General features: G+C 43.3%; 1 pseudogene; it reads left to right on the top strand.

Annotated features, from left to right (window-relative positions):
* Positions 1-2,880: 2,880 nt before the first annotated feature.
* On the top strand, positions 2,881-3,549 carry LOC136154429 (ferritin heavy chain pseudogene; annotated as a pseudogene).
* The last annotated feature ends 22,739 nt before the right edge of the window (positions 3,550-26,288 follow it).

Consider the following 26,288-nt stretch of genomic DNA (forward strand, 5'->3'; position numbering starts at 1 on the left):
ACACAGCTTTCTGTATCTGCCTGAATGGACTATTCCCTTACTGGGAGGACATTTAACAAAGTTAAATGCCCAAGTGACATTGTCATCAGAAAAAGGAGACACTCAGGTACTCCTAGGTCAAGCCTCTACCCTCCAAACAGTGCTATGACAACCAGAGACAAACTTCAACCAGAAGTCCCTGGAGAAATTCTACCAAAGGTAAGAGCAGATGCTTGAGTTGAGGGGAGGCCAGCAAGAGCCAAGACCACTGACGTAGTAGTAGGAAAATGCCAGCTCGGTGCCAAGTATCGGAATTCAAAAAGCAATAGCCTTCAAAGAGGCATGTGAAGTATAAAGCCTCTGACAACCACCTTTATTAAATGTCAAGTAATCCAAACTTAGTAGTGTACTGCTGGTCACTCAGTCGTGTAAGATTCTTTGCAACCTTATGGACTGTGGCCTGCTAGGCTGCTCTGTCCATGGGATTCTCCAGACAAGAATACTGCATTGGGTAGCCATTCTCTTCTCCAGGGGATCCTGCCGACCCAGGGATCAAACCCATGTCGCCCACCTTGCAGGCAAGTTCTTTAGCCTCTGAAGCACCAGGGAAGCCCTTTCAAGGCAGTGGGCTCTCTGGAAGCAACAGCCAAACGATACTTACCCTCCAGTATCAACATCGAATAGGGATACAAGCCAAATGGCCCTATGACTGCTCCTACATAAAACCCATCTGGATATGGGGAATGTGCTCCCAGGATCTGTGTAGAGACTGCCCTCATGGCTGTGCCTAAGTAGCATCAATAGATCGCATCAGGCCTGGGATGTAAATGTGCCCAGAATATCCATGTGCTTTGGATGAGCTCTTGCAGGAAGGAAAGGACAGTCACTCATCCCACTGCTAAAGTTATCCCTGATGAGCCCACAGAGCTCTCAACAGTTTCTTCCACAAGCAGCAGGCATCAGATATACCCTTCAGTCCTCAAGGAAGCCTCTACGTTATATCAGACCAGTCTATGCCCAGCCGATGACCAATACTGCATATCCACATGGGTTCCCACCCCTGGGTGGCCTCCACTCCAGAGGACCTCACTGGTGAGTGAGACAGACTCATCGCTGGAGATGATACCACTCCCGGGGGCCATATCCCAGGCCAGGAGTTCACCACCGGAGACACCTATCCCTCCTCCACTGGAGATGACATCCCAGAGCCATGGTACCATGTTGGAGATGCAGCTGCTCACCCAGATGGCTTGCTCCCCAGGTCACATTGTGGAACAGTGCAATGAGGACTGAGACATTCCTGAAACAATGGACTGAGTGCACTGCCCGATGGCACCGGAGGACAAGCCGCTATGACGTTACCCGGCGGAACTTGCTGCATGTTGCCTGGTTGACCCAACCCTAGACCAAGAGGCCCTTCAGGCTGTCAGTCAGTTCTCAGGCCAAAAGGACCACCCAGAAACAGACAGCGTCCCTGCCTACAAATTCTGAAGGCCGTTCATATCCTCACCTCCTGGATCTGCTGTCTCAGCGTCACAGGCTGGGCTGTACTTTAAGCACCTGAGTTGTTTTATTTTGTTTGCCTGTACTGGGTCTTAGAGGTAGTATGTGGGATCTAGTTCCCCACCCATGGATTGAACCCAGGCCCCCTGCACTGGGAGCCTGGAGTTGTAGCCACTGGACTACCAGGGAAGTCCCCTGAGTTGTCTTTTGTTGGTTTCTTTGTTTTTTATTGTAAACTAAGTGCCTGATCTTAAGCTGCTGATTGCCACGGCAGCCATATCACACACAGCTGTCTAAAATAAACAGTGCCAGCGACCAGACTAGATGAAAGCCAGGCTTACCCATCAGAGAAGTTTCCTTTGTTTCAGACACCACTGGTTGACTAGGATAACTGACCATCTGACCACTTGTTTCTCCCGTCAGATATTTTAATTCGCGCTTATGTTTGAAATTCACCAAGAAAGACTCCATCTGTTAACACACCAGGCATCCCATCCTAGCCCCCAGTAAAAGTAGCCCAGGCTGCACGTGTCCTCACTTTCCACCCATGACCTGGTTGGGCAGCCTGACGCATGCCATGCATCCTCCAGGACCTGGGAGTAATGAGCCATGTTTTCCTTTCAAAGTTCCCTAAGGGGTTGTTCCTGAGGCACCTCTTGCAATCATAATAAGAACCACAAGGCGGGGTGGGAGGAGGGGGCGGTGAAATCACAATGAAAAAAAGTGCAAGTGTTAGTCGTTCAGTCGTGTCAGACTCTGTGCGACCCCACTGACTTTAGCCCCCCAGGCTCCTCTGTCCAAGGGATTCTCCAGGCCAGCGTACCGGAGGAAGTAGCCATTCCCTTCTCCAGAGGATCGTCCATATGCACGGATCGAACCTGGGTCCTCTACTCACAAATATGTATGGACACATGTTTACCAGATATTTGACAGAAGTGAAAGAGGCCATGATGAATAAACAGAACTATTTCTGGGGAAAAAACAAAAAAAACAACTATACGACAGGAAACAGAAGAGAACATTACCAAAAATTCCAAATTCATATTCTCAGAACTGTAAAGATGACACTGGCTTTGTAAAATGGGAACAGGGTGCTATAAAAGGGAGCAATTAGATAATAAGAGACAGTCCTTGGGAAAAAAGTATTACAGCAAACGGAAAACTTTGTAGATGCGAAGTACTCAGCTCCAAGCGGCTCTGCCTCATCGTGTCTTTCATAGACAGTGATCTAGCCCCGCCCACGGACCCCGCCCACTCACCTGACCTCCTCCTTAACCAATCTCAAGCCCAGGCACTGACCCCGCCCAGCGGACGCCATCACCCCTCCTTCCCAGAGCCGGCACCCAGCCACCTGCCCTCTAGCTCTGAGCTCGCCTCCGGCCGCCCACACCGTCCACCATGGAAACGGTTGGAGGAGTCTGCTGGCGCCGGCGCCGTCGCCCGCATCCCGGCCGATTCCAGCCCCGCAGACACCTCATCCGAGCCGCCATTTCCTGGTTCTTGGAGTGGTTCGCCGTGCTGCCCACACCGCCCTCACAGGTGTGTTGTAACTACCGCCCTGAGTGCGAGGCCGCGGTCCACAAGCACGCCGCCCTGGAGTTACACGCCTCCTTCCAGTGCCGGGCCGTGGCCTTCTACCTCGACTGTGATGATGTGGCCCTGAAGAATTTCTCCCGCTTCCTTCTGTTCCGCTCGCACCAGCACAGCAGGACAGCCGAGAGCTTGACGTTGCTGCAGAACCAGCGTGGGGGCCGCGTCTGCTTCCTCGACATCAGACAGCCCGAGACCCCAAAGTGGGAGAGCGGACGCCAGGCCATGCAAGACACCCTGCAGCTGGAGAAGTGCGTCAACCAGAGCCTCCTCGACCTGCACCAGCTGGCCATTGAGAGCTGCGACGTCGACCTGTACCACTGCCTGGGGACTGGCTACCTGGACCAGCAGGTCAAGTTCATCAAGGAGCTGGAGGACCATGTCAGCAACCTGAGCAACGCGGGGTCCCCGGAAGGTGCCCTGGCAGAGTACTTCTCTGACAAGCTCACCCTGGGTGATGGCGACAAGGAGGTCTGAGCCTGGACTGGACTTTCCCCTGAGTCCTGGGTGAGTGCCCACGGTCACCCTGCCTGCCATGAAGTCTGCAGTATTGCCCTTGCAGAATAAGTTCACTTAAGTTTTCCTTCTTTCGGTGTTGCCAGTTCTTCCAATAAACTAATTGCTTCCTAAAGAAATAAAGGTCCCTTGTTGATTTCTCGCGTGCAAACCCTTCCCCTTTCAAGTTTTAAAACAGGTATCTGGGAGTCTCTTGAGTTACCAATGCCCTGTCCACAGGAAGCTCAGCATCTCCACAGAGGGAGGGAAGAGGGGGATGCATGGGACCCTGAACAATACAGAATGTACCTTCCCCTAATAAACAATGTGGTATATGGGGTGGGTGTGGGTGAGGTGAGGCCCTGGTGAATGTGGGTGCCTGTGAATAGATGAGCTATAAAAATAGGGCCTGAAAATCATGACGGGTTGATCTCCAGAAATAATGAAGTGAGCGGGATTGGGAAGGGAATGAAATAAAGGGGTCTTCATTTTGTTTGAAGCAGAATTCTGGGTAGGAAGATGGGTATCCGGGATGCTGGCACAGCAGAGTCACTCTTTGACAAGCTCACCCTGGGCTACAGTGACAATCTAAGGGTAGCAGGGCTGGCTTTCCTAGAGACACATGTCCTGCGGTCACCACTGCTGAGCATGGATGTTGCCCTTAACAAAACTTCCACGTGTGATTCTTTACTTGAACCGTACCACCCTGTGATAAAGTAGACTGATACCACTCAAAATTTACCTCAAGTCTATTCAGAGTGATTCTCTATAACCTTTCTAGGATCAAAACTATAAGCTGATGAAGGAAGGTCAATTTGTGATATTGAATATCAAGTAAAATGAATTCCCCTGTATATGAAGTCAGTGGTACTGGCTGCATTGAAGAATGTAGAGTGGGAAGACTTGAAGCTGGGAGACCAGTTAATAGGGATCAGAGCTGGTCCAGGTGAAAGATAATGGTGGCTGAACTGGAGTGGAGGTTGAAGAAATGAAGAGATGTAGACACATTGCAGATAGATTTGGACACATGAGCAAGGTTTCTTCATGGAGCAGAGAGGAAGAGGGAGATATGAAGAAAACAATCTCATTTCGCCTGGGTTGATGGTGGTACCATTTGATCAATTTGGGGTCTTTTGCCAGGGACACAGCGGAGATGGAAGTTTGGAGAAGGCATGTCATGTCAAATCTGAGATGCATATTAGACATCCAAGTGCAACTGTCATGCAGGTAGCCAGAAAAATGAATCTGGAGTTCAGAGTGGATGTCAGCTTTAGAAACAGACCTATGGGAGACATCATGATGCCTACATAGGTTGTGTTGTGGTCATGGGAGTGGAAAACCTCAGTGGAGAGCGGACTGGGAGGATGGCAGAGCCCAGGCTCAGGGTAACTAACATGTAGAAGCAGGGCTGAGGTGATGAAACACCCAGGGGGGTGCTGACCTCACCTGGACCTTTAGCTCACTGCAGACTCTGACCACCTGGGCCCACACCCCGTGGCCCCAAATCAGCCTGTTCGTGACCTCAGTGTGGCCTCCTGGGGTCGCCTTTCAGAATGGGGAGAAGACTGTACTTTTTCTCTTTTGGCGACTGTGCAGAAAGAAATTTTCCAATTTAAAGAAAAAAATGATCTCTTAAGAAAATGATAGGGACTTCCCTGGTGGTCCAGTGGTTAAGAAGCTGCCATCCAACACAGGGGATATGGCTTCGATCTCTGGTCTGGGAACTATGGTCCCACATGCCTCAGGAGAACTAAGGCCATGTGCAGCAGCAAAGACCCAGCACAGCAAAAAAAAAAAATCTTTCATTTTTTGCTCTTCCCCTTTAAAAATTCAGCCTCTGGGTCAACGCTATTTGATTAGATGAAATCTCTACACATGTAAACCCTAATATGGCTTTTGCCTAATAAAAACACTCAAACTATGTTTCTTCCATGACTAGGTGTGGTTAATAAGGCAAAAGTCAATAGTTTTACAGATCTTGCCTGTCTTATCAAGGACAGGCACATGGTTCTTGATAAGACAGGGTCCTCCGATTGACCCAAGGTCACTTTGAGACTCCCTAAAGTTTGCAAACTGCTTTGAATATTTACAAATATTCCTCCCTGTATTGCAGACGGTAAACAATCTGCCCGCAATGTGGGAGACCTGTGTCTGATCCCTGGGTCAGAAAAATCCCCTGGAGAAAGGAATGGCAACCCACCTCAGTATTCTTCCTGGAGAATTCCATGGACAGAGGAGCCTGGTTGGCTACAGTCCATGGGATCGCAGAGAGTTGGACACGATTGATCGAATAACTCTTATTTTGAATACTTTCTATTATATAAACAAGCTTGGCTACCAAGGAATTAACTTTCCCATTTCACCATGACTACACTTGAAGATTTTTTTTAAATGAGGATTAAGTCTCCTCACTTAAATTTCCAGAAAATGTGCTTGTTCCTTTGTTCTTAGACAACCGGGATCTTTTCACTCTGTTTCATTCTCTGCTCACATTGAGGATCTCTCCTCTTTCTTTGATGGGCATTCCCTGGAGGCTCAGACGGTAAAGAATCTGCCTGCAATGCAGGAGACCCGGGTTTAGTCCCTGGGTCAGGGAGATCCCTGGGAGAAGGGAATGTCCACCCATTCCAGGCTTCTTGCCTGGAGAATTCCATGAACAGAGTAGCCTAGCGACTCCAGTCGATGGGGTTGCAAAGGGTGGGACGCGACTGAGTGACTAACACTTTCGTTTTCCTCTCTCTGACAGGGTCTCAGATCCTGCATATGTCATATGTCAATTCACTGTTCTCTTCTAGATAGCAGCAAGCACCAGGTGAAAAGCTGTTCATCTTTACCACTAGAAATGGACTTTTCGGTTGCGCTAGGGCTTCGTTACTGCGCAGGCTTTTCTCTAGTTGCGGTATGTGGTTTTCTTACGGTGGTGGCTTCGCCTCTTGCACACCATGGGCTCGAGGCGCTTGAACTTCAGTAGTTGGTGCACAGGGGCTCAGCAGCTGTGGTTCCCCGGCTCTAGAGCACCGGTTCAGTAGTTGTGATGCACAGGCTGAGGTGCTCTGCGAAATGTGGGATCTTCCCGGATCAGAGATCAAACCCAGGTCTCCTGCTTTGGCAGGCGGAGTCTTTCCCACTGAGCCACCAGGGGAGCCTAAAGGTCCTTCTTACTCTCCTGTTTTAGAGAAACAGTTTGCTGTCGTGGATTCTACCACATAGATGGCCTGGGTTCAAATCCCATTCTAACCACTTACTAAATTGAGGGCATGGGGGAATGTTAATTTCCTTCTCTGTGCCTCTGTTTTCTCATATGTAAAATAGGGATCGAATAACTATTGCTTAAAAGAGTAGATAGAGAAGGCAATGACACCCCACTCCAGTACTCTTGCCTGGAAAAGCCCATGGACAGAGAAGCCTGCTAGGCGGCAGTCCATGGGGTCGCTAAGAGTCGGACACGACTGAGCAACTTCACTTTCACTGTTCACTTTCGTGCATTAGAGAAGGAAATTGCAACTCTCTCCAGTGTTTTTTCTGGAAAATCCCACGACAGGGGAGCCTGGTGGGCTGCTGTCTATTGGATCTCACAGACTTGGACACAACTGAAGCATCTTAGCAGCAGCAGCAAAAGAGTAGATGGTTTATTATATTGTAAAGTTTTTATTTAACTTTAAACATACTTAAAATTCAATTCAGTCGCACAGTCGTCTCCGACTCTTTGCTTTCTCATGAATCGTACCTCGCCAGGCGAACCTGTCCATCACAAACTCCCAGAGTTTACTCAAACTCATGCCCATTGAGTCAGATCTTTTAAATTCTTCTCAGACAGGGCAGTATCAAACGAAACAAGTTCCCAAAGCGGTAGATGACCAAGGTCAACCCAGGGCATTCGTACATGTACACTCTCCAGTTTCCACCTCACATCTTATATAATTGGTGGAGAAAGAAAAGGATATGGAGGACATAGCTTTCTGTATATGCCCAAATGCCCTATTCCCTTACAGCGGGAAGATTTAACAGAGTTAAATGCTCATGTGACATTCTTACCAGAAAGAGGAGACACTAAAGTATTTCCAGGTCAAACCAGCACCCTCCAAGCTCTGCTCTGAAAATGGAGAGACAATCTTCAACCAGAAGTCCCTGGGGAAACTCTACAAAAGGTAAGAGCGTATGCTTGAGTTTAGGGGAGGCCAGGAAGAGCCGAGACCACTGACCCAGTGGTAGGAAAACGCCAGCTCCGTGCCAAGTATCGGAACTCAAAAAGCAATAGCCTTTAAAGAGGCATGTGAAGTATAAAGCCTCTGACAACAACCTCTATTAAATGCCAAGTAATCCAAAGTTAGTAGTGTACTGTTAATCACTCAGTCGTTTAAGACTCTGTGCGACCTTATGGACTATAGCCCGCTAGGCTGCTCTGTTCATGGGATTATCCAGACAAGAATACCGGAGTAGGTAGCCATTCCCTTCTGCAGGGGATCCTGCCGACCCAGGGATCAAACCCATGTCGCCCACCTTGCAGGCAGGTCTTTAGCCTCTGAATCACCAGGGAAACCCTTTAAAGGCAATGGGCCCTCTGGAAGCAACATCCAAACGATACTTGCCCTCCAGTATCAACATCAAATAGGGCTACAGGCCAACTGGCCCTATGATCGTTCCTACATAAAACCCATCTGGATATGGGGAATGCGCTCCCAGGATCTGTGCAGGGAGTGCCCTCAAGCTTGTGCCTAAGTAGCATCCATAAGATTGCCTCAGGCCTGGGATATAAATGTGCCCTGAATATCCAAGTGCTTTGGATGAAGTCTTCCAGGAAGGAAAGGACAGCCACTCATCCCACTGCTAAAGATGTCCCTGATGAGCCACAGAGCTCTCAACAGTTTCTTCCACAAGCAGCAGGCATCAGATATACCCTTCAGTCCTCAAGGAAGCCTCTACGTTATATCAGGCCAGCCTATGCCCAGCCGATGTCCAATACTGCATATCCACATGGGTTCCCACCCCTGGGTGGCCTCCACTCCAGAGGACCTCACTGGTGAGTGAGACTCATCGCTGGAGATGATACCATCGCAGGTGACATCATCCCAGGCCAGGAGTTCACCACTGGAAACACCTATGCCTCGTCCACTAGAGATGACACCCCAGGGCCATGGTACCATGTTGGATGTGCAGCTGCTCACCCAGATGGCTTGCTCTCCAGGTCACATTGTGGAACACTGCAATGGGGACTGAGACGTTCCTGAAACAATGGACTAAGTGCACTGCCCGATGAACCGGAGGATGAGCCACTATGATGTTACCTGGCGGCACTTGCTGGGTGCTTGCTGACTGACCCAACCCTAGACCAAGAGGCCCCTCAGGCTGTCAGTCAGTTCTCAGGCCAAAAGGACCACCCAGAAACAGACAGCGCCCCTGCCTACAAATCCTGAAGGCCGTTCATGTCCTCAACCTGCTAGCTCTGCTGTCTCAGCATCACAGGCTGGGCTGTACTCTAAGCGCCTGAGTTGTTTTATTTTGTTTGCCTGCACTGGGTCTTAGAGGTAGTATGTGGGATCTAGTTCCCCAACCAGGGATTGAACCCAGGCCCCCTGCACTGGGAGCTTGGAGTTGTAGCCACTGGAATATCAGGGAAGTCCCCTGAGTTTTTGTTTTTTGTTTTTTTAAATTTGTTTTATTGTAAGCTAAGTGGCTGATCTTATGCTGCTGATTGCCAAGGCATCCACATCACAGACTCCCTTCCAAAATAAACAGTGCCAGCAACCAGACTAGATGAAAGCCAGGCTTCCCCATCACAGAAGTTTCCTTTATTTTAGACATCACTGGTTGACTAGGATAACTGACCATCTGACCACTTGTTTTTCCCGTTGGACATTTTAATTCGCGCTCATGTTTTAAATTCACCAAGAAAGACTCAATCTGTAACACGCTAGGCATCCCATCCTAGGCCCCAGTAGAAGCACCCCAGGCTGCACGTGTCCTCACTTTCTACCCCTGACCTGGCTGGGCAGCCTGACGCATATCATGCATCCTCCAGGACCTGTGAGTAATGAGCCATGTTTTCTTTTCAAAGTTCCCTAAGGGGTTGTTCCTGAGGCACCTCTTGCAATCATAATAAGAACCACAAGGCAGGGTGGGAGGGGGGTGGTGAAATCACAATGAAAAAAGTGCAAGTGTTAGTCGTTCAGTCGTGTCAGACTCTGTGCGACCCCACTGACTTTAGCCCCCCAGGCTCCTCTGTCCAAGGGATTCTCCAGGCCAGCGTACCGGAGGAAGTAGCCATTCCCTTCTCCAGAGGATCTTCCAGATGCACGGATCGAACCTGGGTCGTTTACTCCCAAATATGGATGGACACATGTTTACCAGTAATTTGACAGAAGTGAAAGAGGCCATGATCAATACAAAGAACTATTTCTGGAGGAAAAAAAAAAAAAACAAATATACCACAGGAAACAGAAGAGGACATTACCAATAATTCCAAATTCATATTCTCAAAACTGTAAAGATGACAGTGGGTTTATTCAATGGGAACAGGGTGCTATAAAAGGGAACAATTAGAAAATCAGAGAATGTCCTTGGAAAAAAGTATTAGGCAAATGGAAAACTTCGTAGATGCGAAGTACTCAGCTTAAAGCGGCGCTGCCTCACCCTGCCTTTGATAGACAGTGGTCTCGCCCCGCCCACACATCCCGCCCACAGATCCCACCCCCTCACGTGACCTCCTCCTTAACCAATCCCAAGCCCAGGCACTGACCCCGCCCAACGGCCGCCATTACCCCTCCACCCCAGAGCCGGAACGCAGCCACCTGCCCTCTGGCCCGGAGGTCGCCTCTGTCCGCCCACAGCGTCCACCATGGGAAGGTCCCGACGAGTCTGCTGGCGCCCGCGTCCCCGCCGATTCCAGCCCTGCAGACGCTTCATCCGAGCCGCCGTTCCCTGGTTCTTGGATTGGCCCTCCGTGCTGCCCACATTGCCCTCACAGGTGCGTGAGAACTACGGCCCTGAGTGTGAGGCCGCGGTCAACAGCCACGCCGCCCTGGAGTTCCACGCCTCCTTTCAGTGCCTGGCCGTGGCCTTCTACCTCGACCATGATGACGTGGCCCTGAAGCATTTCTCCCGCTTCTTCCAGCTCCGCTGCCACGAGCACAGCAACACAGCTGCGAGCCTGATGTTCCTGCAGAACCGGCGTGGGGGCCGCCTCTGCTTCCTTGACATCAGAAAGCCCAAGACCCAAAAGTGGGAGAGCGGACTCCAGGCCATGCAAGACACCCTGCATCTGGAGAAGTGCGTCAACCAGAGCCTCCTCGACCTGCACCAACTGGCCACCGAGAGCTCCGACACCGACTTGTACCTCTTCGTGGGGACCGGCTACCTGAACCAGCAGGTCAAGTTCATCAAGGATCTGGAGGACCTTGTCAGCCACCTGAGCAACATGTGGTCCCCGGAAGGTGCCCTGGCAGAGTACTTCTTTGACAAGCTCACCCTGGGTGTCAGCAACAAGAAGGACTGAGTCTGGACTGAACTTTCCCCCGAGTCTGGGGTGACTGCCCAAGGTCACCCTGCCTGCCGTGCAGCCGTGCAGACCGCAGTATTGCCTTTGCAGAATAAGTTCACTTAAGTTTTCCTTCTTTCAGTGTTGCCAGTTCTTCCAGTAAACTAATGGCTTCCTAAAGAAATAAAGGTCTCTTGTTGATTCATGCGTGCAAATCCTTAACCGTTCAAGTTTTAAAACAGGTATCCGGGAGTCTCTTGAGCTACCATTGCCCTGTCCACAGGAAGCTCAGCATCTCCACAGAGGGAGGGAGAAGGGGATGCATGGGACCCTGAACAATACAAGATGTACCTTCCCCTAATAAACAATGTGGTATATGGGGTGGGTGTGGGTGAGGTGAGGCCCTGGTGAATGTGGGTGCCTGTGAATAATGAGCTATAAAAATATGGCCTGAAAATCATGATTGGGGTTGATCTCCAGAAACTATGAAGGGAACGGGATTTGGAAGGGAATGATATAAAGGGGTCTTCATTTTGTTTGAAGCAGACTTCTGGTAGCAAGATGGGGCCTCAGAATGCTGGCATAGCAGAGTCCCTCTCTGACAAGCTCACCCTGGGCTACAGTGACAATCTAAGGGTAGCAGGGCTGGCTTTCCAAGAGACACATTTCCTGCGGTCACCACTGTTGAGCATGGATGCTACCCTTACAAAACATGCACGTGTCATTTTTTACTTGAACTGTACCACCCTGCAATAAAGTACCATCATTCAACTCAAAATTTACCTCAATAGAAGGGCTGAAAAATATGGTATTAAAAATATCTGGTTTATTGATATGGCAGGAAACATTCCTTTCTCAACATATTCATATACATTACATAGAGTATGTCAGATACCTAAGGATAATTTTGAAATAGCATAGCAGATCATCATACTTTATGCATGATCATCTCAAGAAAAATAAAGAACTGACTTCTTCACAGTACGTTTTTCACAAACCACAAACTGTTAAGAATCACTCATATACCTCTAGTGCACCTGGGCTGGAAATATGAAACTTTTAAAACTAGTCTTCCCATGTTATATTTATGACTGGAGCAGGAATGCAATATGACTTCTTAATATTACAAAGGGGACCAACAAGTTGCTTTTTCTTCTAACGCAGTAAACATAAGACTTGAGAAAGCACTTCAGTACCCCCATATTTGCTGGTATGTAATTCTCCAGCTTTATTTCTCCAGTCAGATGGAGAAAGCATATGACGTTTTTTTTGACTGGAGTGCACTGTTCTTCAGAGCTATAGCTCAGATAACTGCCAATTTACATGAAATGGTCCCTTGGTGACATTCACTCCTACAATACAAGACACTCTGAGAGCAAAGTTCTCATCTTTGAAACTGTTTTGCCTTTCCAGTTATAAATACAAAACTTTTCAAGGCACATTTAAAGGTAGTGTGGTATTATTTAACAAAGAGTTCTGTTATATAGATGCATACTGAAATATTTATGCATAAAATATCTTAGCATTTTTTCAAAATAATAATAGGTGAGGTAATATTGCCAGGAGTCAGTAACTGTTGAAGGTGGGAGATGGTATAACTGATAAGGACACTGTGGGTCCTTTCTAGGAGAGACCCCTCCCCCATATCCTCTGCCTTAGCTCCTCTCTGAAGTACCTAAATAATAATAATACCTTTATGTACATTTCCTGAGTTGTTTTACAGATGTTAAAACCTCATCACCAGAGAATTCTCTGGCAGTCCAGTGGTTAGGACTTGGGGCTTTTATTGCCAAGGGCCCAGGTTCAAGCCCTGGTCACCTGGTCGGAGAACTAAGATCCCTCAAGCCACGTGGCACAGTCAAAATAATGTTTTTTTAAATTAAACACCACCAAATGGAAGAAATTTAACTACTTGATGATCTGAGCATGTACCTCCCTCCAGACTTACTGGTGCCTAAGGACTGATAATGTTGACACCATCCTGGTACCTTACCATGAATCAATCAAACAACTATGCACAAACTGATACCCTGAGATGCCCCTTCCTCAACTTGCCTTTCAAAATGCTCTTGAAACCCATCAGGGAGTTTGATTGTTTTGGGCATTAGCTATCCTGAATTCCTTGCTTGGTTCCCTGCAGTAAATGCTGCATTTCTTTGCACCAAAACTCAGAGTCAATTGATTGGCTTTACTGCATGAGGGCAAGTGGACCCAAGTTTGGTTTGGTAACAATGAGAATATGGGAATTTATTGTAATATTGTCTACTTTTGTATACATTTGAAGCTGACTACAATCTAGAGATAACTCATACCTTCCAAAGCACACCAGGATAGTTTTGTTACAAAATATTGCAAGAACAATAATTTTAATGGTTTAATGTGAAATTTACAGCACTGTTTTAAGGTAAATCTTGTTTATAATAATAACCAAAATAAGTTGAGTATAAAATCTAGTTAGTTCTCCTTCACATTCATATATCTCATAAGAGATGAGTTTCTAGTATTTATTCCATTTTTATAATATATTCTAGAATCTTTCATGGTAACAATTTTTAATATTTATATACCAATATTCTTGGATAACTTAACCTTGAGAAAATATTTTTCATTCCTGACAAAACCAATGCATAAATCTTTCACTGCACGCAAAGAGATATGAAGAAAATAGGAGAATGTGTAGTTTTGTTTTTACATATAAGAAACATATGGTTATGTTTTTGAAATTGTTGATTGACAATATGAAAAATTATTTATATTTAACTTCCAAAATTAACTTTACTCAAAAAAAAATTCCCTTTGGCAATTAAAATTTCAAAAGCAGATGAAAGGCAAAGATTTGATGTCCCACTTACAAAATGCAGCTTTACAAGTTATTACATTGAACAACTAATCTAATGTGGAGGTCATGGCCACTTAAGCTATTTCCCAGTTTGACAAAGCAACAATTTTATTCAGCACCACTGATTAAAAGGATTAGCACCGATTTTGGAAACATTGAAATATGATTTGAAACTTGTTTCCTAACATGGAGTCTACAAAATGTGTTGTTTCTAAACTGTAAACATGATTAAGGGATCCAAATAATAAAATGTGAATCATGACTTCAGACCCTAAACAGTTTTCCTCCCACGTTAAGTCTCTCTTTTCTCCTCAGAGACAGTATTACTCAGGGCCCTCAACCACCACCGCCACCATCTCCTCCATCCCTTCCTCTCCCCCAGCAGACGCACTCATGTGACATTTTCCCACATAATCCCAGACCAGAAGTTTGGATTCTACAGCATAGTTTGATGGTGATGACTGAAGAGAGCGGGGGCAGTTAACACCAAGGTTTTGGGTATGTGATCCTTTAGTGTGGCTCACTTCCAGCACATGGGCCCACAGATTTACAGCTACTTTCACACAAGCCCTTAATTATCTCATTCTTTACATACTGTCCCTTATTGTGCCCATCTTTGCATGAAATGTTCCCTCAGTATCTCTAATTTTCTTGAAGAGAGCTCTAATCTTTCCCATTCTATTGTTTTCCTCTATTTCTTTGCACTGATCACTGAGGAAGGCTTCCTTATCTCTCCTTGCTCTTCTTTGGAATTCTGCATTCAGATGGGTATAATCTTTCCTTTTCTCCTTTGCCTTTAGCTTCTCTTCTTTTGTCAGCTATTTGTAAGATGTCCTCAGACAGCCATTTTGCCTTTTTGCATTTCTTTTTCTTGGGAATGGTCTTGATCACTGCCTCCTGTACAATGTCATGAACCTCCGTCCATAGTTCTTCAGGCACTCTGTCAGATCTAATCCCTTGAATCTATTTCTCACTTCTATTGTATAATTGTAAGGGATTTGACTTAGGTCATACCTGGATGGTCTAGTGGCTTTCCCTCCTTTTTTCAACTTAAGTCTGAATTTTGCAGTAAGGAGTCATGATCTGAGCCACAGTCAGCTCCTGGTCTTGTTTTTGCTGACTGTATAGAGCTTTTCCATCTTTGGGTGCAAAGAATATAATCAATCTGATTTCACTATTGACCATCTCGTGATGTCTATGTGTAGTTCTTCTTTTGTGTTGTTGGAAGAGGGTGTTTGCTATGACCAGTGTGTTCTCTTGGCAAAACTCTATTAGCCTTTGCCCTGCTTCATTTGTACTCCAAGGCCAAATTTGCCTGTTACTCCAGGTAGCTCTTGACTTCCTACTTTTACATTCCAGTCCCCTATAATGAAAAGGACATCTTTTTTTTGGGTGTTCATTCTAGAAGGTCTTGTAGGTCTTTATAGAACTGTTCAACCTCAGCTACTTCATCATTACTGGTTGTGGCACAGACTTGGATTACTGTGATATTGAATGGTTTGCCTTGGAAACAAACAGAGATCATTCTGTCATTTTTGAGATTGCACCCAAGAACTGCATTTTGGACTCTTTTGTTGACTCTGAGGGCTACTCCATTTCTCTAAGGGATTCTTGCCCACAGTAGCAGATATAACGGTCATCTGAGTTAAATTCACCCATTCCAGTCCATTTTAGTTTGCTGACTCCTAAAATGTTGATGTTCATTCTTGGCATCTCCTGTTTGACCACTTCCAATTTGCCTTGATTCATGGACCTAACATTCCAGGTTCCTATGCAATATTGCGCTTTATAGCATCAGCCTTTACCTCCATCACCAGTCACATCCACAACTGGGTGTTGCTTTTGCTTTGGCTCCATCCCTTCATTCTTTCTGGAGTTATTTCGCCACTGTTCTCCAGTAGCATATTGGGCACCTACTGACCTGGGGAGTTTATCTTTCAGTGTCCTATCTTTTTGGCTTTTCATACCTTTCATGGGGTTCTCAAGGCAAAAATACTGAAGTGGTTTGCCATTCCCTTCTCCAGTGGACCACGTTTTGTCAGAACTCTCCGCCATGACCCGTCTGTCTTGGGTGGCCCTACACAGCATGGCTCATAGTTTCACTGAGTTAGACAAGGCTGTGGTACACGTGATCAGTTTGATTAGTTTTCTGTGACTGTGGTTTTCTGTCTGTCTGCCCTCTGATGGATAAGGATAAGAGGCTTATGGAAGCTTCCTGATGGGAGAGACTGACTGGCAGGGAAACTGGGTCTTGTTCTGATGGGCAGGGCCATGCTCAGTAAATCTTTAATCCAATTTTCTGTTAATGGGTGGGGCTGTGTTCCCTCCCTGTTGTTTGACCTGAGACCAAACTATGGTGGAGGTAATGAAGATAATGGCAACCTCCTTCAAAAGGTCCCCTGCACTGCTGCACTCATACACTACATCTTCTTTATCCATTCATCTGTTGATGGGCACTTGAGTTGCTTTGATATCTTGGCTATCATAAATAATGCTGCTATGAACAATGGGGTGCATATGTCTCTTCAAAGTGGTGTTTTTGTTTTTTTTTCCCTGATATACACTTAAAAGTGGAATTGCTAGGTCATATGGTAGCTCTATTTTTAGTTTTCTGAGAAACCTCCATACTATTTTCCATAGTGGCTTCACCAATTTCCATTCCAACCAACAGTGTAAAAAAGGGTTCTCTTTCCTCCACATCCTCTCCAACACTTATTATTTGTGTTCTTTTTGATGTCAGGGGTGAGGTGATATCTCATTGTGGTTTTGATCTGCATCTCCCTGATGATTAATGATGTTGAGCATCTTTTTATGTACTTGTCTGCCATCTCCACCATATGCTACTTTATAAAAGAAACTTATCATACCTACTCTGTAAAGAACCAAAGCCAAATAACTGGTACCTAGGAAATACTTTTTTCTTTGCATGTAGAATACAGGGTCAGGCTGCTCCTTGAGCTTACTGGTTTTCATGGTAACTGAGTCTTAAGACACTACATAAAGGTAAACTTTTCCTCTTCAACAGATTTTTATCCAAGCACTTGCTGAAGTGAATTAGGACATGAAAAGTGATTTTAACGGGTACCAATTTGCAATGGCTAACAGCCACTATATTTATAACTAACAGTAACCAAATTCTGGCTGCTATCATTCCATATAGGGGAACCACATTAGTAAAATACCTAGGTATGAAACTCTTGCATAGGGAGTTGCCTTAGGCAATTTTGCTGCAGTAAAGCTGTCTAACAAGCAAAATCACATTCTCAGGTCTGCAGAATGACATTTGCAGGAGTCAGCTTCTACCTGCTAGGCTTGGCTATGGGTTGAGTTTGGTTGAGGAGATTCCCTTCTGTTCTACATGTCTCATTTTTCTGCAACCTGCCTAGGACATGTTCTTCAAATGGTGGATGGAAGAAACATAAGAGACCATGCCCAACCATGCAAGCACATTTACATCTTTTGGTCAAACTTGACAAACCTTAGGTTTTTTCATGTATCACTGACCAAAACAATTGACTTGGAACACCCCAAGTCAGAGAAGAGAGGAGTATTTACCACCATCAATGAAGCCATGATTATGACAGGGAGGGAAGAAAGAATTGAGGAAATAATGCAATCTACCACAAGGAAAGGGAATTCTTGGAGTGGCAGGGAGAAGGTGAATGGTAAGAGTCCAATCTCAGTTCATCTTGGGTCTCCAAACAGGTGGCAGGACTAGATTGGCTTATGGTTTGGATGATTGTAATGACTGACAGCAACATCAATAAATTACTCAGACTGGGCAAATATGCAATAAACACGGATGACAATTCAGACTTTAAAAACCAATGACAGCTTAAAAAAAAAATCTGGTGACAGCTTTTGTTCATGCACAAATCTAGTTTGAATAAATCAAGTGATCGCAAAAAAACAAGCATTTGAAAATGTAGATGTTGTTAGGCTTCCATCTAGTGGCCACTAAGAGTATCTGCTCAAGATGGATGCTGAATAAACCATGTTAAAGGCAGAAAAAAAGTGAAAACAAACAAAAATGCCCTATATATTTAGTATGGGTGAGGCTAAAAAGTCAAATTCAATGTGTGTTAAAAGACAGGGTATTTATAGGCCAGGAACTTGTTTCTCAAGGATTTCTTTCTTCTGTAGTATACCTAGAACAGAGTTTCACACTCAGAAATTAACAACTAATTATTGATGGATTCAATAATAGGGCTTAGTATTTGCCAGAGGCTGGAGGGAAGGGGATTGGCAAGTGACTGCTAATGGGTATGAATGGGTACATGGATTCCCTGGTGGCTCAGATAGTAAAGCATCTGTCTACAATGTGGGAGACCTGGGTTCGATCCCTGGGTTGGGAAGATCCCCTGGAGAAGGGAAACGGCAGCCCACTCCAGTATTCTTGCCTGGAAAATCCCACAGGCGCAGGAACCTGGTAGGCTACAATCCATGAGGTTGCAAAGAGTCAGACATGACTGAGCGACTTCACTTCACTTCACTTCACTGATGGATTCAGTTTTACCAGTTTCCTTTTCCCATAAGGAGTATTAAATCCTTTTTTTCTGAATGTTTTATTCATCTTATTATACTGCTGGGTGGTAGGAAAAAAGCCATCATTAACATGAAAATTTGTTTCTTTCAATATTGCCAAATGATGAAAGTAGTAACATTTCATGACAAATGAGCTACACAGCCTACTCTGAATTTCATCTCCGTTGTACAGCCTGATCTTTGGCTGACACACTGTTCCTTTTTAAAAAAAATAACAGCCTTATCAAGATATGATTGAAAAAAAAGAAAGATATCATTGCATACCATATGATTCCAAATTATCACTCAATGTTTTTTAGTACCTTCAAAGAGTAATGCAACAATCACACGACTACATCATTTCAAGGCATTTTCATTATCCCCCAAAGAAGCCATGTACCCATTCATACCCATTAGCAGTCACTCCCCATTCCCCTTCCCTCCAGCCCCTGGCAAATACTAATCTACATTTTTTTCTCTATAGGTTTGTCCATTCTAGACATTTCACATAAATGGAACCATGCCACATATAGCCTTTTCATACAGATTAAAATAAAAATTTTAAAACGTATCAAGGAAAATCTAGAAAGGAGAGGTATCAGTCTTCAAGAACAATCTTAGCATGAAGGTTGGATTTCCATCTTTTTCCCTAGGGGCAGGAAGTTAGATAACTGACAAGAAGGATACAGGATTCTGAATTGGCTCTTTTTGTCCTGTCACTTGCTTCCAGGCACACAGGTCATTCAAAGGACCTAAAAGGAACTCTCAGTCTATCCCAGGTCTTTGTTTCAGTATCTTTCATCATCACACAGTAGAAAGAGTTCTCACTTAGACTTCCTCCAAATGGCCAGTTCAACCACAGACCCTAAAGTTGACCCACTGCTCTCTCCCTGGGGCCAGTCCCCAATAATAGTAGACATGCTCCTCAACATCTTAGCTTTGTCCCAGGTTATAAGACACTGCTTGGCTTGCAACAAACTCTTCCCTCTGGTTGATTTAGATTTCTTTTGTTCCTCATTCTTTCCATTTCTTAAGGTGGGAAGTTCAATAATTTGAGACTTTTCTTGTTTTTTAATATAGGTATTTGGTTCTTATACATTTCCATCTAAGCACTGATTTAGCCATATCTCACAAATGTTGATATACTGTATTTTACTTACTGCCTGCCAAGTCACTCCAGTCGTGTCTGACTCTTTGTGACCCTATGGACTGTAGCCCTCTAGGCTCCTCTGCCCATGGGTCCATTCCAAATAATTTTAATACACCCCTTATTCTTCGACTTTTGGATTGTTTAGAAGTATTATTAGCTTTCAAATATTTGGGGATTTATCAAATATCTTTCTGTTAATGACTTCTAGTTTAATCCCACTGTGGTCAGAGAACATACCTTGCATGATTTAAGTCTGTTAAAATTTACAGAGACCTGTTGTGTGGCCCAGAATTTAGTTTGTATTGGTAAATGCTCCATGTATACTAAAAAATGACATTCTAAAGAATAAGTTTCTAAAGATTCCTCTCTTATGTGTCTATGATTTTTCTTCACATGAGTATTATTTCTTTTTCTTCCTCCTCTTCTCCTTATTTTAATAAGTAATAACCCATTGATTGACTACAGAGAGAAAACTATGCATTTTCAAATAGTAAAAAGTGATAATTGACTCATACTGGCAGACTAGAAACAAAAACAATTATCTAAATGAGAAAGGATATAGTTAGCAAACCAGAGATTTTGAGGCATGCCTGAAAGATAAAACCATGATATGCTTTTACAATTATAAAACCAGAGAATTGAAAGTAACTGCAGCAGACTACTGGGAGATCAAGATAGCAAAGTAGGAGGACGCTGAGCTTACCTCCCCTCATGAACAGATCAAAAATACATCTACACGTGGAGTAATTTATCACTGAAAACAAAATGGAGACTGACTGACAGGCTCTTCTATTCTACAGTGAAGACTGGAATAAAGATAGACATAGGAAGGAAGGAAGGGTGGAGAAGCAATAGGATTGGGACCCGTGCTCCTAGCAGGGAACACAGACGAGGGAGATCACATGTCCTTGGGATCTTCCCTGGGGAGTGAGTGGTTCAAACCACATACTGGGCACCCCAGACCTGGGATCTGATCCGGGGAAGATGAGTCCCCTTGGCTGGTTTGAAGACCAATAGCACTGGCACGGGAGCTGTGAGAAACCGAGACACCACTCATGTACACACCTGCAGGCTGTTAAAACAAGGCAGAGGAAGCGGACTGAGACTGACTGGGGCTCTAGCCAGTTTCCCACAACCCCGAGTGCATACCCCAGAGTCCACTCCAAGTGCATGCTCTGGCCCATCTTGCTCCATGACATAGCTCCCCACTAAGGCAAAGTCTGCCATTGCGGAAGAGAGTGCACAGTTGTGGAGTATGGAGCTGGCTCAGACCCAGCACTACATCTAAATGGGGCAAGGGCAGCCAATGCTGGCACTCTAGGGAGGCAGCAGGTCAGGAACATCTGGGACTCAGACTGGGTGCTGGGACGAACCAAGCACAAGCCCAGACCCACACGAGCAACCCACTCTGGCCCCTCTTGCTCCAACGCTGCTCCCTCGGGAGAAGGGAGAACATACATTTAGAGGAAACATAACCAGCTTAGACCCAACCCTCTTGGCTTCTGCTCCAGCACTTTGGGACCCAATCCCACCCCTGATAGAATGGCATTTGCCACTCAGCATAGGAGAAGCCCCATCTCATACCGGGCTCTGACTCTAGCTCCTCCATCTCCAGCCCTACTGCCCACCAAGGTGATAGTTGCCAGGAAATCCTTGGGGAAGATATGATTCATGCTCACTTCAGATTCAGCTCTACCACCAAAGCTACTGGGTACACACAAATTGTATCGGGATGCTCCCACAAAAGGACACCTCTTCAAGAATGGGATTGCTAACTGTTTTACCTAATTTCATAGAGACAGACAAAGTTAAACAAAATGAGAAGATGAAGGAATTTATTTCATACACACACATGAGAAAAAACTCTGAAAAATACTGAAACAGATAAGTAATTTACCAGATAAAGAGTTCAAATAATTAGTAATAAGAATGCTAAGTGAACTAGGGGAAAGAATAGATGAATATAGCAAAAATTTTAACAAGGAACAAGAAAATATAAAAAAAGAACCAGTCAGAGCTGAAGAATACAATAAGTTAATGGAAAAAAAAAAAAAAAAAAAAAACCACCACGAGGGATTAACAGCAGACTAAGTGATACAGAAGCATGCATAAGTGACCTGAAAGATAAAATAATGAAAACCACTCAGTCAGAACAGCAAAAAAAATCAAGTTCAAAAAAATGAAAACAGCTGAAGGGATCTCTAGGACAACATCAAATAATACTAACATTTGTATTATAGAAGTCATTAAGGGGTATAGTTAAAAAAAAAAAAAGAGGTCAAAAATAAATTTGATAGATTCATGGATGAAAAATTCCCAAACCTGAAGGAAATTGTTATCCAGGCATAGGAAGCACAGAAAGTCCAAAATAAAATGAAAGCAAAAAGACCTACACCAGAACGTATCATAATTAAAATGGCAAAAATTAAACAGAATTCTAAAACCAACAGGAGAAAAACAGAATCATATACAAGGGAACACCCATAATACTATCAACTGACTGATAGCAGAAACTTTGCAAACCAGAACGGAGAGGCATGGTATTTTTAAAGTGATTAAAGGGAAAAACCTATAACCTAAGATACCCTACCCAGAAAAATTATCATTCAGAATTGAAAAAGAGATAAGGAACTTTGCAGAGAAGCAAAAACTAAGAGTCCATCAATACTAAATCAATCCTAAAGAAAATGTTAAAGAATCTCCTCTGCATAGAAAATCAAAGACTACAAGAACTAAGAATCTACAGAAAAGGAAAAACCTCTCTAGTAAAGGCAAATATATAGTAAAAGCTATGGAGTAACCACTTAAATAAGCTAGTAGAGATATTAAAAGACAAAAAAATTTAAAAAATTTTAAAAAGACAAAAAAATGAAAAATCAACTGTAAATACAATAACAGTTAAGGCATAAATATGAAAATGTAAAATATGACATCAAAAACACAAAATGTGAAGGAGGGGAGCTAAAATAATGAAGACCTTTTACAATATGTTTGAATTGAAATGACTACCAGTTTAAAACAATTATAGTTATAAGTCATCATATCTGAATCCCAAGGTAACCACAAATCAAAAACCTACAACAAATTCACAAAAACTAGAGAGAGGGGAACACAACTATGCCACTAAAGAAAATCATCCAATCATCAGGGAAGAAATTAAAAGAAGAAAAGAACAGAAGGTCGCTACAAAAACAACCAGAAAACAAATAAAAAACTGGTAATAAGTACATACACATCAATAATCACTTTAAAGGTCAATGGATTTAATGATCCAATCTGAAGAAAAAGGGTAGATGACTGGATAGAGAAAAAAAAAAAACAAGACCATCTATATGCCACCTACAAGAGACTTATTTAAGAGCTAAAGACAAGCATAGGCTTAAAATGAAAGGATGGAAAAAGATTTCTCATGCAAATGAAAATGACAAAAAAGCAGAGGTGGCAATACTTGTATTAGACAAAATAGACTTTAAAACAAAGTCTATAACAAAAGACAAAGAAGGGAATCATATAATGATAAAGGGATCAATACCAGAAGAGGATATAACATTTGTTAACATATATGCATCTATTATGGAACATTTAAATATATGAAGCAAATATTATCAGACATAATGGGAGAAACAGACAATAATACAATAATAGTAGAGAACATTAACACATCACTTATATCAATGGACAGATCATCCAGACAGAAAATCAAATAAGGGAACAGTAGTCTTAAATGACACAATACACCAAGTTGAACTTCATAGATATCTATAAGACATTCTAGCCCAAAACAGCAGGATACATATTCAAGTGTACATGGAATATTCTCCAGGTTGGATCACATACTAAGGCCAAAAAACCAGTCTCAACAAAGTTAAGAGGATAGAAAGTGTATCAAGTGTTTTCTCAGACCACAATGGTATAAAACCAGAAATTAATTACAGAAAGAAAAATGGGAAAACACTAAAAAACCAGTGGGTCAATGAAGAAATCAAAGAGGATATTAGAAAATACCTCAAGACAAATGACAATGGAAACACAACTTTCCAAAATCTATGAGATAAGGGGACTTCTATGGCAGTTCAGTGGTTAAGACTCTGCACTTCCAATGCAGGAGGTGTGGGTTCAAATCTGGTTGGGGAACTATTAATAAGATCTCACATGCTGTATGGTATGGTCCCCTCTCCAAACAACCACCACCACCAAAAAAAAAAAAAAAAAAAAAAACCACCCACAGAATAAACCCAAAATCTATGGGTTGCAACAACAGCAGTTCTAAGAGGGAACATTATAGTGATACAAGCATACTTCAAGAAACAAAAATCTCACCGCTTCTCGGCCTTTTGGCTAAGATCAAGTGTTAAGAAACAAAAATCTCAGATAAACAACCTAATCTACTATCTATGGGAATTAGAAAAATAAGAACAAAATTAGTAGAAAGAAGGAAATAATAAACAGCAAAGAGAAAATAAGAGAGACTCAAAAACCAATAGAAAAGATCAATGAAACCAAAAGCTTTTTTTTTTTTTGAAAAGATAAAACCACAATATTGATTCTTCCAGTCCAAGAATGTGGTATACCTCTCCATCTGTTTGTGTCATCTTTTTTTTTTTTTTTTTTTTTTTAGGTTCAACAATATTATTTTTATTATGATTATTTTTTTTTTTTTTTAAATATTATTTTATTAGTTGGAGGCCAATCACTTTACAACATTTCAGTGGGTTTTGTCATACATTGACATGAATCAGCCATATAGTTACACGTATTCCCCATCCCGATCCCCCCTCCCACCTCCCTCCCCACCCGACTCCTCAGGGTCCTCCCAGTGCACCAGGCCCGAGCACTTGACTCATGCATCCCACCTGGGCTGGTGGTCCGTTTCACCATAGATAATATACATGCTGTTCTTTCAAAACATCCCACCCTCACGTTCTCCCCCAGAGTTCAAAAGTCTGTTCTGTACTTCTGTGTCTCTTTTTCTGTTTTGCATATAGGGTTATCGCCACCATCTTTCTAAATTCCGTATATATGTGTTAGTATACTGTATTGGTCTTTATCTTTCTGACTTACTTCACTCTGTATAATGGGCTCCAGTTTCATCCATCTCATTAGAACTGATTCAAATGAATGCTTTTTAACGGCTGAGTAATATTCCATGGTGTATATGTACCACAGCTTCCTTATCCATTCATCTGCTGATGGGCATCTGGGTTGCTTCCATGTCCTGGCTATTATAAACAGTGCTGCAATGAACATTGGGGTGCACGTGTCTCTTTCAGATCTGGATTCCTCAGTGTGTATGCCTAGAAGTGGTATTGCTGGGTCATATGGCAGTTCTATTTCCAGTTTTTTAAGAAATCTCCACACTGTTTTCCATAGTGGCTGTACTAGTTTGCATTCCCACCAACAGTGTAAGAGGGTTCCCTTTTCTCCACACCCTCTCCAGCATTTATTGCTTGTAGACTTTTGGATAGCAGCCATCCTGACTGGCGTGTAATGGTACCTCATTGTGGTTTTGATTTGCATTTCTCTGATGATGAGTGATGTTGAGCATCTTTTCATGTGTTTGTTAGCCATCTGTATGTCTTCTTTGGAGAAATGTCTGTTTAGTTCTTTGGCCCATTTTTTGATTGGGTCGTTTATTTTTCTGGAATTGAGCTTCAGGAGTTGCTTGTATATTTTTGAGATTAATCCTTTGTCTGTTTCCTCATTTGTTATTATTTTCTCCCAATCTGAGGGCTGTCTTTTCACCTTACTTACAGTTTCCTTTGTTGTGCAAAAGCTTTTAATTTTCATTAGGTCCCATTTGTTTATTTTTGCTTTTATTTCCAATATTCTGGGAGGTGGGTCATAGAAGATCTTGCTGTGAAATTGAAAGCATTTCCTCTGAAATCAGGAACAAGACAAGGATGCCCACTCTCACCACTACTATTCAACATAGTGTTGGAAGTTTTGGCCACAGCAATCAGAGCAGAAAAAGACATAAAAGGAATCCATATAGGAAAAGAAGTTGTGTCATCTTTAATTTATTTCATCAGTGTCTTATAGTTTTTTGCATACAGGTCTTTTGTCTCTTTAGGTAAACTTATTCCTAAGTATTTTATTATTTTTGTTGCAATGGTGAATGGGATTGTTTTCTTAATTTCACTTTCTGACTTTTCTTTGTTAGTGTATAGGGGTGCAAAGGATTTCCATGTATTAATTTTATACTCTGCCACTCTGCTATACTCAATGATTAGGGCTAGTAATTTTCTGGTGTCATCTTTAGGGTTTTCTATGAAAGAATCATGTTACCTGCCAACAGGGAGAGTTTTACTTCTTCTTTTCCAATCTGGATTCCTTTTATTTCTTTTTCTTCTCTGATTGCTATGGATAGGACTTTGTCTTAAATGACCATATTACTCAAAGCAATCTATAGATTCAATGCAATCCCTATCAAACTACTAATGGTATTCTTCACAGAACTAGAACAAATAACTTCAAAATTTGTATGGAAACACAAAAGCCCCCAAACAGTCAAAGCAATCTTAAGAAGAATGGAGTTGGAGGAATCAACTTCCCTGACTTCAGATCATATAAAGTTACAGGCATTAAGACACTATGGTACTGGCACAAAAACAGCAATATGAACCAATGTGTTCCATTGGTCTACATTTCAATAGACAGAAAGCCCAGAGATAAATCCATGCACCTATGGGCACCTTATCTTCAACAAAAGAGGCAAAAACATACACCAGAGAAAA

This window comes from Muntiacus reevesi, chromosome X (genome assembly GCF_963930625.1).
Source record: "Muntiacus reevesi chromosome X, mMunRee1.1, whole genome shotgun sequence".
Classification (NCBI taxonomy): domain Eukaryota; kingdom Metazoa; phylum Chordata; class Mammalia; order Artiodactyla; family Cervidae; genus Muntiacus; species Muntiacus reevesi.